This window comes from Urocampus carinirostris, chromosome 7, assembly GCF_059441175.1.
Source record: "Urocampus carinirostris isolate Australia breed hairy pipefish chromosome 7, RoL_Ucar_1.0, whole genome shotgun sequence".
Lineage (NCBI taxonomy): Eukaryota > Metazoa > Chordata > Actinopteri > Syngnathiformes > Syngnathidae > Urocampus > Urocampus carinirostris.
In genome coordinates this window covers 7,271,293-7,284,292 of record NC_142355.1, presented here as the reverse complement: position 1 = coordinate 7,284,292, position 13,000 = coordinate 7,271,293, and positions in this window count along the sequence as shown.

The following is a 13,000-nucleotide window of genomic DNA, read 5'->3' as shown; positions in this document are numbered from 1 at the left end:
ATGTCAGGAATTCCTTAAAACAACACAGTGTTTCTACGTCATCAGGGCCTTTCTGCGTCTGGATGTGCTGATGATCTTATCAGCCTTACGTCCCGTTCCCGCCGTTCCTGTAAACAACATTTTCCACCAGGGAGCCCTGACATCACACCACAGCCCAGCCAGTGAATATCTTTTACATTAAATGTAATTTCTATTCGATCGTATAAAATCCTTCAATAGTCTTGGCTAAGTGATTGTTTTACAAGCTTTCAAGATTGCAAGAAATATGAAGGGTTCACTGCTTCCTCGTGCTGGTGTACAAGTTTTTATCTATTTTTTTTGTTATGTGACTATTTTAAAGCCACTTTGGATGGTCCGCTTCGATGAGGGTATATACGGTAAATTGTAGCTACAGTAGTTAGGGTTAGACTTTGGAGCGACATGCTGTTTTTTGGTAATCTATAATGTTGCTAAGGTTAATGTGATCTTAAACATTAAATCCACAACGAAAATAAAACCCTTTCCGTTTAAAGTCTGAAATGTCACATGCAATTCACACACAGAATTGCCCAGCTCTAGGGAAAACTCATTCTTGGTTAGATAAAAGGAAGTGTGGCACAAGTATGCGTCATCAATCAATCAAGCAGACATTTATAGTTCCCACGCAGGAAAATGGAAAACAAACAATCAAGATATCTTCACACCATGCAGTGTTCGTTTTACCCCTGTAAAGTGATGGGTCCCGGGGACTCGCATGCTCAAAAATCTATGGGTCCCCAAAATTTTGTGTGCTCCATGCCCTTACAGACTCTCGTATTTTCCCTTACAAAAAATCTTTTTTTTTTTCAAAAATGTTTACGTAGTTTAACATTTTATATTGTACATGTGTTTCCTTATATCATATATATTGTTAATGAACATTTTGTGGTGAGACACTGAGTTGCTCGACATGAATGAGGTTTATTATGAAAAAAGTTCAAAAATGAAGTCGCTTGGACGTTCACTGTAGAAGGAAAAAAATACATGCAAATAAAATTAAGTAGAATAATCTCATCTCATCTCATTAGCTGCACCGCTTATCCTCAGTAGGGTCGAGGGGGTGCTGGAGCCCATCCCAGCAATCATCGGGCAGTGGGCAGGGGACACCCTGAACTGGTTGCCAGCCAATCGCAGGGCACACAGGGACAGACAACTCGCTCGCTCATTCACACCTAGGGACAATTTGGACCGGCCAATCCACCTGAAATGCATGTCTTTGGAATGTGGGAGGAAACCGTAGTGCTGTCTTTTTTCATTTTCTCCTTTTATACTTCCTTTTATTCTTAACTTCTTTATACAACATCATCATTCCTAATATAATGCATCAAAGCAAGTGAGCCGTTTAAGAGCCGGCTCTTTAATGAGTTGAGCCGAAAAAGCCGGTTCTCTAAAAAGAGACGGACTCTCACTACACAACTCGAACCGGAGATCGGCGTGCAGATGAAAACTCAGAACCACGAGACCAAAACAACAATGGCGGATCTGCCTGACGAAAAGTTTGGAGTGCGGTAAATCTGTGTTAAAAAATGATAATGACTATTTCGTGTCAAAAAAGTTGCGTCCTGGGGACTCACGTTGATTTGACACGATGCGTCTCCAGCAAGAATTTGGCATCAACAATTGCTACCATTTTGATGGGTTTGTTATGAGCACATCCAGAACAAGGAGAAACATGTTGCTATGGTGACCTCAGCTCACAACTTTGTGAGCTAAAAAAAAATACAAATTATTTAAATCCTTCTGAAAAGGAACTCTTTGGTTACGAGAGTTTGAACTCTGTTCTCAAAGACACGGCATGTGGGCTAAAACTGGTCCAGGCCAGCCCTTAATGCACATGCGTCAAAGTTATGCCCGGCGAGCCAAAATTTGGCCCGTGAGACAATGCTGAGAGAAGCATAAGAAAAAAATGAGCCACAATGACTTGGACACAATATGTCAACAAATTGTCACCAAAGCTAGGTAAATCCACGTAGCTGTGGCTGTATTTGCTTATTACCATTAATCAACCAGAGAATATTGAGGAAACCCATCTTAATGTTATTTTACTTTAGATGAAAGTCATGTCAAAAAACGTCACCTGGTTTTCTTTGCATGAGTTTTAAAAAGCTCCTAGACATGAAATCTACATATCTACCTAAACTTTCATGAAAATATAATGACAAGCAGAAAAACTTTTAAAATATTCTGTAAATCATTTAAAATAGAGTTTGGATATGTTTTTTGTCACTTTCCTGTCTACAAGGGTTTCCCAGAGTTAAATAAACTGTAGTGGGAATTCATTCAATTGCTGTTGTTTGACTTTTTCACAAAAGCACAGTTGTTAAACACGACATGAGAACAAGTTTTAGTGAAGGACAAAAATATCGAACTTCTTGTGCCTTAACTCTCAAAAGACTGATCTGATTATAACAGGTTCGGAAACGGGTTGAAGAACGGGAATCGGGCAGGAAACAGGTTTTAACAGGGATGAAGTCGGACGGGATTGCTCACCGAGTAAAACACAACAGCTCGCAACGATCTGGCAAAGTTTAAACTGAAGTCGGGCTTTAAGACGGGGCTTTAAGAAGGGTGTGGCCACCAATCAGCTTCTCCGGACTGTTGGCGCCAATCAAGCTGCCACAGGTGTTCCAAATAGGGCAATCACGACAACACTGGACTATCGGGCTACGTGCACTTTTGTTTCGTCAGGCCCACTTTTTCTCCTTTTATTTTCCAATTACCATGGGCAAAACTGAACATTCACATTTCACCCTAGTTCAAAGAAGTCAGGCCTTTGGAATGGGTGTAATGACGTTGCTCCCTGATGGATAGTTCCTGGATGTACCCAGGTCTCCCCACAGACATAACAAATCTGCAGGAGATGACAAGAAAGTCACGTAAACATGACATTTATGATTCTAATGAAAACATTCAAAGCTATGCATTGATTAAATAATTTTCCCATAATAAATAAATAATGGTTTTGATGGACATTCCTGCCTACAGATTCCCTCTGCTTAATTGCCCACCGTCAAATGTCACCCTATCCGAACACCTTCAAGAAACAGAGTGACTCCCAGCATCACTGTCCATTTAAATAGAGATGTCAGATATAATTCGCTCATTTCTTCTTGGACTGACCCACACGCCGGCTGTGTAGACCGCACTTGGCTGCACTGCGGCCTTTTATTAACACCTGGGGCATACGCCTGGAATACCCAAGAGAATGGACAACAACTCAAGACGCAACTTCTAAGGTGACGGTTTAAACTTAACATCACACTTTGTTCTTGGGGAAAGTATTAGCAGAATTTTCTGTACAAAGCATCCATCCATTATCCACACCGCTTATTCTCAGTAGGGTCGCGAGGGTGCTGGAGCCCATCCCAGCCATCTTCGGGCAGTGGGCAGGGGACACCCTAAACTGGTTGCCAGCCAGTCGCAGGGCACACAGGGACAGACAATCCGCTCGCTCATTCACACCTAGGGACAATTTTGGACCGGCCAATTAACCTGACATGCATGTTTTTGGAATGTTGGAGGAAAACTGAGTGCCCGGAGAAAACCCACGCAAGCACGGAGAGAACATGCAAACTCCACACAGGAAGGTTGGTAGCTGGATTTGAACCCATGACCTCAGAACTGTGCCGCACACACGCTAAACACTGTGCCGCCATGCTGCCCCTGTACAAAGCAATATCCCCTAATTGATTAGCATTAAAACGGGAACCTTCTGGTTTATTTTTGATTGCATGTATTAATAAATCATTTGTTTTATATTACTCTGCCTGGTAATTTGGTTCTCTTCTCAAAACTAAACTATATGGTGAAGCGCTAGCGACATCTAGAGGCAAATTTGTAAACTAATTACATTAAAGATTAATTATTTTCAATCCTAAATATATTTAACCAAAGCAAAAAAAAAAAACTACACTGGATGATTTCAACAGTTGATTAAGTGCAGTTTTATACCTGCCCAAACTCAAATGGGAGCTATGAAGAAAAATTGTTTTCCGCCTTAATGGTTTTACTGGTTTGATATTAATAAAAAATAAAAACACACTGACAGTTTTAGCAGTGTATGGGAAATAAGATTACACTGCATCACACCGAACTACTAGGCTGGGTCTAGTAGAATAGCTGAGAGTATATCCTTTACTTCCTTTTAGTGGCCTAATGGAGCATTTGGTTTGTATTTATTTTAAAAAAAACATAACTTTTGATAGAAATAACCAAGTGACTTGCTTTTTTTGATATACTGGTACTCATAAATGTATGGCGGCCCCGCATTGAATCATCCAATGGGCTGGGTCAGGCCTGTCGGCCATATGTGTGACACGACGGCGTAATAAATCTACAGACATTTAAAGTAGGGGGGAATGTCTTTGGGCATCAAATACGTGATCCTTTTTTTCTTCGACACATTCCCGAGAAGTAAATGTCAGACCGATTTTCAGCAGAGACAGTGTACATGCATTAAACACGTACTGTACCTGGTCATGCATTCACACCCTTAGAGTTGACATAATAAGTTCGACGGAAGAGATATAACCTGGAAGCAACTTGTCTAATGGTATAATTGCCAGACATGTTTAACTACACTCCTTTTGAAAGGGATCTTGAATTTAACATGATGTCTTTTCCTCTTGAAACATTGAACACATGATAATTCTGTAATTACAGTATCATCATTATATATATATATATATATATATATATATATATATATATTATATATGTATATATATATATATACACCAAATTGTCATTATTACCCGATTACTTTTTTTTTTAACAAAGATTTACCGCACTCCAAACTTTTCGTCAGGCAGATCCGCCATTGTTGTTTTGGTCTCGCGCCGATCTCGGCAAACGAGATCTCGTTGCTTCGTCATTGTTTTGGCGGTTGTCGAGTGAAAGAGAAGTATGCCTCCGTAGAAAACAGTTGGTATTAGGTGCAAATCAACAAAAAAATTGGTAATTTCTTCAGTCTCGGTAATAAGTCGAAACATAATACAGAAAGTGGTAACAACGGCAATAATTCCGGCACGAAAAAAACGGCGGAAAATTCTTCAGACGACCGCGATGGCAAGGAAAACACGTGTTTTGAAGCGAACGATTCGACGAAAGATAAACAAAAGAATAGTCCTAGCAAGAAAAGGACGTTTCTGCCAAAATTGACTCAATTATATTCTTGGTTATGCTATGAGGAGGATGATAATGGAGGCTAGATGTTCTGGGATGCGTGCACCCAGCGTGACAAAAAAAACGGATTGCATAAATCATTTCGCAATACGAACTTTCAGAAAAGCACGTTGGATCGGCACAATGACAATGAAAACCACAAATTAGCTATGGAAATTCTGTTGCTGCAATTTGACCTTGAGAAGGCATTACAACTGTGGCGGGACAGCAAACCACGAAGAATATATGAACTGAAAAATCTGAAGTGATTAAAACTGCATGAATATATAGACTAATATTTCAGCAATATTATTTTGTATAATGTACAATATTTTTGTGAACTGAAAAATCTGAAGCGATAACTGCTTTGTATTACCAATTAAGTGTGATGATTAAAACTGAATGAATATATAGATTTATATTATATATTTGTCACCGATTTACAATGTCAACCTCGATAACACTAAATTTTGGGGACCCATAGATCTCTCTTGGGACCCATAGATTTTTGAGCATGCGAGTCCCCAGGACCCATCACTTTTCACAGGTCAAATGAACACTGTATACATATACCGTATCCAGCACCCCCGTGACCCTACTGAGGATAAGCGGTAATGGATGGATGGATGGATGGGTTTAAGGTGCCTACCCCAAAACGTCTGTCATCTCATGAATTATGCAGCGAGGACTTTCTTGTAGCTTGACAGTCTCGAACAAGTGCAAAGAAAATTGGTGGAGTACAAGCCACGTGTAGCCTTCACCCATGACTCCAGCCCATCTATCCTCCGTCCCCCAGGATTCCAAGGGCCAAGGTTTGTCAATCAAGCCAGAATGTCAGGAAAGCACCAAAGGGGCCTGGAAGGTATAATAACATGAGGAAGAGATACCTCCGAATCAAACCTGTGTGTCAAATATTGTACTGCAGACAACTAATACTGGTTTGACTCCACCTATAAACAATCCAGGATGTCAAAGTTAATCCCAAATTTTTAAACATGCAAAATGTGAGAAATAGCACTCTCTCGATGTACCTTCTTTCTTTGTAAATATGTGTAATATGTATTTGCAACTGTATATTTTTGTAATGTATTTATTTGTATTTATTTGAGACACTTATTCTGCACGAGCAAATTAAAAAAGAGGGGCGGAGCAAACGCCAACGCTGATGGGAAAGTGGGGACCGGTAAAAGTGAGTTTTTGTGGACACGGCGGACAATAATAGATATATATTTTTCTCGCCCTTACCTTTGGAAATATACACTTTTACCCAGAACCTGCAGGTCTGCAACAAATTTAAAGTACCTATATAATTTTGCGTTCATTTTGGCCGCTGTGATTTTTGGATTGTGTGCTTCAATGAGGGACATTTAGTTTCAATTGCGGGACTTGAAGTTCAGCTTGGATTAATCTCATGTTTGTTTGGTGTGGCTTCATGCGGCTTATATACAGGTGCGGCTTGTGTATGGACAAAATCGGTTTTCCCCTTGAAATGTGATGGGTGCGGCCTTATAATCAGGTGCGCTCTCTAGTCCGGAATTTACGGTACATGTTTTTTGCATAAAATCTGTGTCGAAATATTTCATCTGGATTGAAGAGACATTCTCTTACCGGCAACAGAAACCTTTCTTTTTCTTCCTGCTACAGAAACTTTTTCCCATTCAGTCTATAGACGCAAGTGCCAAACCCTACCCCCACAAGACAAGTCTTTTGTTCATTGTTGATTAGATTACCTGAGCCGACTGACAAGGTTTTCCATTGTTATTGAAAAGTTTATGGTTGTGTTTTTGGGTCATGATAGAACAATGTTTGATGATTTATGATCATGAAATGTTTAGTTTGAAACAAAACAGTACAGGGCCCTCGGGATGAATTCATTAGATCATACCTGGGCACCCAAATTCTTGCTGCCGCTGGCCAAAACCCGGCCTCATCCAGTAGGGTGACTTGGGCACCATGTGGACAATATGTTACCTGTTTTTTGGGTAGCTGTGAAACTTAGTGCGCATTGATTACCGTAAATTCCAGACTATAGAGCGCACCTAATTATAAGCCGCACCCACCACATTTCGGGAGGAAAACCGATTTTGTACATACACAAGCCGCACCTGTATCTTAGCCGCATGCGCCCACATTGATAAAACGCAACGCAAACACGAAATTAACTCAAACCCGATACAGTCCAAAAAACACAGCCGGCAAATGAACGGAAATTGATACCGGTAGTTAACATTTAATGCAGACCTGCAGAGTCCGGGTGCCCATTGAAAGTAATCCAAGGAAAAAAGTGTATATTTCCAAAGGTAAGGGTGGGAAAAAAATATATCCACTATTGTTGGCCACGTCCACAAACACGTCTCACCTTTACTCCATTTCCCGTCAGCCCGCGTTTGCCCCGCCCCTTCTTTCTCATTTGCTCGTACAAAACATATCAGAATAAGTTTCTAAAATAAATACATTACTAAAATATACAGTTGCAAATACATGTTATACATGGTTACACATATTTACAAAGAAAGACGGTACACCGAGAGAGTTTTCAAAGCTTTAATAATAGTATTATAACTTTCATCCCAAACCGTGCCTGTGAAGGGTAGCAAAACGCTATTAGAAACACGCTCGCGACTCAGTAGAAAAAAAAACATACCGTACTTGCCGAAACCACGGTAAATTGTTCTTATCTTCCCCCTTATAACTGAATCATCAAAGTTGTCTTCCTTCAGCATGGGAAAGAGACTTTGTCATACAGACCAAAAACACGCTAGCAACACGCTCGCAAAGGAAAGTTTACGTCCAGTAGCTCTGTTTCCTTCTTTATCGGACTGCTCGATTGCGTTTAGCTTGAAAGTTGCATCATGTGCCTTTCTCTTTGCAATTTGCATTATGAGGATATGTCTACGCTAATTTAATTTGTGCTCAAGCTAAGATATTGCAGTCTAAATCTTACCTTTTGTACTCGAGCGCCGCTGGCGGCCGTTAGAAAAATTACATAAATTGGCCACATCACTGAATAAGCCGCAGGGTTGAAAGTTTGGGAAAAAAGTAGCGGCTTATAGTCCGGAATTTACGGTAGGTACATTTTCTCAAATAAGGCATATCAATAAAGAGTCCTGTGTTTCTCTAAGAAACTACAATGTTGCCATCTCTAGTCAACTCCAACTACCTTTCCCCACACAGTTTCTCCTTTGTTAATTAAAAATGCGAGTTTCTCTTGTCAGCAATGTCCTTTGTTCCTTCTTTTGATTGAAATTGTCATGTAAATGAAACATAGTTTGGTAGGATCAAACAACAGGCATTATTTATTTGTATGTCGATGTTATTTACCTTAGGACTGATCAATTATTATCCATATATATTTACCGAAAAATCCACAATTTAAAGCTAAAAATAAAATTTGTTTGGAGCATTGATTCCTTCGTGACAAATGCTAGACACAATATAAGCTATTTACAATTAATTCTAGTTGTCATGTCCTGCATGGTTGTCATGGCATCCAGCTAGCCCCGCCCCTTGACACCGGCTGAGACGCATTGAACTGATTGTTTGTGGAGTACTTAGCCTTAGTCCTGAGAGCGTCGGTCTTCTGGTGATCCCAAGAGCCAAGAAGAATCCCGCAGATTCAAGAGCGTTCTCCATCCGGGCACCGGTGCTGTGGAATGCTTTCCATTGTTATTAAACTAAAATGGGCCAACTAAAATGCCCAGCCCCCCAAACTCCTCCGCCAAGTTCCTCAAAGCTCTGCTTCTTTATGTCAATAGCGCAGCTCTTCTCTCTCTCACCCAGCGCCTTTGACAACTCTAAGTTTATGCCTGTATGTAATCACTGAATTATATTCTGAAATAAGAAAAATGATTTAAAGCAATATTCTCTACAGTATATCAGAATTATTTTCTGAGATTTTGCATTTTGTCTTTGTCATCCTTGCCTGCCAACAAGCAATCCAAGGAACCGTGCAAAACTGCCACTAATGCCAGGTTAACTGATCGAATAACATTCGGTGTGCAGCCAGGCTAACCAGGAACCAACAACAAAAGCGTCAATGGCTACGGCGCCATACGCAAAGCCGGCCGGGGAAAAAACAACAGACATGGCAAAAGCTGAACCAACCCCAGGCTAGCTGGCCAAACGTCCCACAGCGGACAGCCAAAGAGTGCCAAATAAGCATACAAAACAGGAAAGACCTCTGCACCCGCGATCAAAAACACAAACCAAGAACCAAAATCGGCAACCTCCAAGCAGAAATGAGCTGTATGCAATCATTGTTTATAACAATCGCCGTCTGTTTCGGACCTAGCCTCACGTGTTGTGTTAATGAGATTCCCTATTTTGAAAGTATTGTGTTCCTTATATGACGTTACAGCTTTACCACAAAGATAGGTCAACTTTGAGACTATTTTTATCAAGTCCCCTGACGCGTGGAATATTTTGCATCAAAAATTGCATAATTATAGGGAGGAACACTACACGTTCTGTGTCTAATTAAAAAAAATCTATTTGGGTAAACCCTCAAATGTGATGTTGTGTTTTCCATCTGTTGGGTTGTTCTTGTAGCTCAGGAGGTAGAGCGCTCGTCTTGGGATCAAGGGATCCCAGTTCGAATCCCGGCTCGTCCGTGTTACATGTCGAAGTGTCCTTGGGTAAGACACTGAACCCCTGACACCCCCAACAAGCAGGTTAGCGCCTTATATGGCTGCAAGGCCGCTATTGGGCAATGTGGAGCACATTGTAAAGCGCTTTGGGAAGTCATTGACTTGAAAAGCGCTATATAAATGTAGATCATTTAATTTCATTATGAAGCTGATTGGGCCTTCTCATCACTAGAACCAGAACCAGTTCAAGTGTCTCGGAGCCAAGAACACAAAACCCGAGACGGGAGCCGAATGGATGGATGAATATTCATGACGCACTGATGAATCGCATTGCCACTTTAAAATCACTTATGTTACTTCTTGTAGCGAACACTCACGAGCTGCAACATGGAGGCCGCGCTTCCAACTACCAATTATCATCTGCTGTCATTTAACACACACATTGCAATTTTCTGCACCCGCTCATCCCAATGACACTCTCCGGGAATTGCTGCTGATGGTGATGATTGGATTTCTCGGTGTGCGCCTCGCAATCACTCCGAAAATGTTTGCACACAAATAATCAGGGTTCTGTGCTTTTAACATACTGTAAAAAAAAACAGACCATAAACCGCTCCTTTTTTCCCCTAGGTTTTAAACCAGGGGGCCTATTCAATGATGGAGCCAATTTATGAATCAACTTTGTATGAAGTTGAAATAGCCCCAACAACAAAAAGGAAAGGCAAGGAAAAACTCAAAAACCTCAACATGAGGAAAATGAAGAAACCTTGAGAAGGGACCGCATATGTGGCATCCCCCTTTCAGGATTACCAGACACCAAAGGATGTTACAATCACAAATAATATACAGATATTGTCCACAAAAAGTATAGGTTATTCATATGCTATAGCGTAGAAGTGTATTTTAAGCTTAGATTTAAACATTTCCACTGAGGTTGCAGATCGGATCTCAGGGGGAAGAGCATTCCACAGCACCGCTGCCCGGATGGAGAACGCTCTCGAACCTGCGGAACTCTTCTTGGCTCTTGGGATCACCAGTAGACCAGCGCTCTCAGAACGAAGGCTTCGGGCAGGAACATAGGGGAAATCAGATCTGAAAGATATGAGGGAGCAAGTCCATGTTTGATTTTGTATAATACTAAGAGAACCTTGAAATCACATCTTAGGCTAACAGGGAGCCAATGCAGGTTAGCCAAAATCGGCGTGATGTGATCAGACTTTTTTGTCCTGGTTAAAAGCCTCGCTGCAGCATTTTGTACCAGCGGAAGACTCTTAAACAATCTCATCCCACTGACGGTGAACGAAGTGGTCGAAGAGATGGCCACATATCAGACGATCCTTTTGGTTTTCCCTGAAGGAGTGATTCATAGCAAACTCATTGCAGGCAACAGACAGGACATCCGTACCTTTATTGCCTCCATCCATCACCATCACTTCATCAATCTAAGCTGCTGTGAGCCAGCTTCCAAAACAGTCCCCAAACGCTCATCCTGAGATTTACGCCCATCTTCTGCCGCACTGACACCCAGCCTCACTCTAACACACAAACGCATTGACTTGGATCGAAAGCTGGAGACTTTGAAAAGGCCATTCGGCCACTCTCGATTCGCACTCCCGTGAACAAAATATCAATAATATGGATACTACACAAGTACTTAAGTCTAATCTATACTATTGTCCTGGTATGGATTTTCGCTCCTCAAGTCAAGTCAAATTTATTAATATAGCCCCTAATCAATGTTCCCTGTAATTTTCCTTACGGGTCTGAGCGTTCACACAAAGTCGGTGAGCAACGCTTGAAACAACAGTGAGCAACAGCAATCCCAAGTGTGGCAACTAAATCATGATCAAACATGTCCAAAAGGTGACATCAAGTTACATTTTGCTTCCGGCAATGCAAATTTTTTTTTCTCTTTTGAATGAATTGACTCATGTACTATTGCAAAGGTTGAACGGCCTACAAACGTCAATGGTTCTTACAATTCTTTCACAAGATATCCATTTCTCTTTAGTTCCTGATATATTTTGTCGCATAATACTAACATATTTGGCGGCTTATTCAGTCGGTTGCAAGATACAGAACTGTACTTAATCACATTTTTTAGTGGAAGTACAATGTTGGCAACAAGATTCACTTGATATAATTGAAAATTATTTGAAAGCAACACAAACTTTTTCTTCTTTTTTCCATGTTTTTTTTCCACTTTCTTTTAAATTCCTTTAAAAAAAAAATCTCATCGTGCTTATTTTTTCCGAGCTGTTACTTTTTTTTTGTTCTCTATTTACTTTTTCCCTACATTTCTTTCTTTTCTTTTTTCTGGCTTTATTCTAAATTTTTCCTTCTTTTTTCTTCTTCCTTTTGTTTCTTTTTTTCTCAGCTTTTCACTCCTTTTTCATTTTGGTATGTTTTTCTTTTTTGTTCTATTCCCCCCTTCTTTTAAGTCATTTTGTGCATAATTTTACACAATATTTTGTCATGTTGGGATTAAAGAAGCAAAAACAACCTGAAGAGCCGTTTAGGACCCGAAAAAGCCGGTTCTTTTAGTGAGCCGAGCCGAAGAAGCCGGTTCCCGACAATCTCTACTGACTTTACTCAACTTCGTTCTACTTCGACTCGACTTCAAAATACCGCATTTAGGACACAACGTCGGGGGAAGCCGTGTATTTTTACTTTCATGCAGTGTAACATTGACTTAAGTCGGTAATTTTGAGCCCTCCTTTTTGTGCGCTGGCTAGATTTTCTTGTGCGCTGAAAATGTGCGAGCAGTGCGGAATTGCGCACGCGAACAGTTTAGAGGGAACACTACCCTTAATCACAAAAATGTCTCAAAGGACTACACAGGATTGCAATGAAACAATTACCTGATCTTAAACCAACATGCGGGCAAGGAACAACTCAAAATCTCAGCGTGAGGAAAAAGAAAAACCTTGAGAAGGGACCTTACAAGTGTTATCCCCCTTTCAGGATGACCAGGGTGAATTACATTTAGCATTACAGTACACAAACATAATAAACACTCGGTAACATGTTGAAAATCTGTCCGGAAAGTGCATGACAGCAGCGACGCCCCCAGCCTGTAAACTAGTCCAGAAAGTCGATGACGGCCACGACGCAGCTTCCCATCTCTGCCAGCTGGTCCATGCAGGCGTTCACATGCTTCAGGTCCAACGCTAGTCCGCTGACTCATCTCAAATCGTCCTTCTCCTTCCTATCACCACCAAGTAGGCAGTCGG